The sequence below is a fragment of the Chamaea fasciata genome, unplaced genomic scaffold, assembly GCF_029207755.1.
Source record: "Chamaea fasciata isolate MVZ Bird 193981 ecotype frontalis unplaced genomic scaffold, bChaFas1.0.hap1 SCAF_11, whole genome shotgun sequence".
Taxonomy (NCBI): Eukaryota; Metazoa; Chordata; class Aves; order Passeriformes; family Sylviidae; genus Chamaea; species Chamaea fasciata.
The window spans coordinates 23598579-23599900 of record NW_027094096.1 but is presented as its reverse complement, the minus strand read 5'-3'; positions in this window follow the sequence as shown (position 1 = coordinate 23599900).

The window sequence follows — 1322 nt, the reverse complement described above, 5'->3', positions numbered from 1 at the left end:
AGGGTTGAGACACAAGTTCACTTGTGAATCCTGTTCTTCCCGTGTGCTTTATAAACCTAAAACCTTCATATTGATTAACCCTCATTGATCAACAGTTCAGGCCAGCCTCTCTCCCACCTCTGCATAGTGAAATCACCAAAGTCATAGAAGGGTATTTTATAAAAACTAGAAAAATGCAAGCCTGCGGCAGCGTAGGAGAGAAAAATGCACGTGTTCCCGTTCCAACATTGCTGCAGAACAAAATTATTAGTCCAGGACACCCCAGAAATGAGTTTAGATCATCTTCTATGCCATTGAGAGCCTTTAAAACATTTAAAAACAAAGCTTGTTTTAGGTTGGAAAAGAGAAATGTAACCTTCTGCCACTTGAAACTGGGATAATTATCTTTTATTAGTGTATAATTGTAGTGCAGGAGCACAGACATAGTACCTAGAATTAATTGCTGGGTACAGAGGTATGATTTGTAAAATGCTTTTATATCTGCAAATTTAAAATAATTGGCTTATCTATGAAAATATACATTTGCCCATGGAGTAGAGTGAAACAGAAATGTTTACTTCTTAATTTTAGTAGGTGCTAGTTTAAACATTATTTAAATATTATTGGATGTTTTCTTGCCAAGTCTTGAGTGCCTCATCAAATCATCCGTGTGGGAAAGGAGACATGGAAAGGGTTTGTGTCCATGTAAGGAATAACAGGAAGGTTTTAAATCCCTAAATTCCTTACTGGTTTTGATCCTCCTGGGATCAGCTCAGCAGTGAGATGCAGATGGTGAGGAGCAGATTTACTGCAGTTCACATTTCTCCAGCTCTCTTTGGGGCCTCTCAAATGCCAGGAAGGATGGAGGGAATTTTTCCCACCTGAGTGGGTTTCCCAACCCTGATAATCCCTGGAAACCCCACAGAAAGGGACAGTTTGTGTGGTGCTGACCCCACAGGCTGCATTTCTGATGGAACTGGGTCATCCTCGGTGGTTTTGTAGGGATATTTGTAACTGGGAAAGGTGAGAGAATTCATTGTGAGAGGTGGGGAAATGGTCTCTGGTAGGGCGGTGAAGTGAGTGTTTGGGGCCATTGGGAAGAGATGGCATTGAAGGGTGTTTAACATGCATGGAGGATAAAATACACATCATTTACCCCAAAAAGCAGCCCCAGAGATCCAGGGCCTGTAGGCAAAGGCAGTAAGTTTTTAATTAGAATGGCTTCGTGGTTGAAAAAAATGATGAGCTTTTGAGCTTCCTGCTCTTTGATCCGGTCCCAAGGGGTGGTTTGTTCTTTTCCATCCACACCAGCTTTCCTAAACCAAGAAAGTGTGTTCAGATGT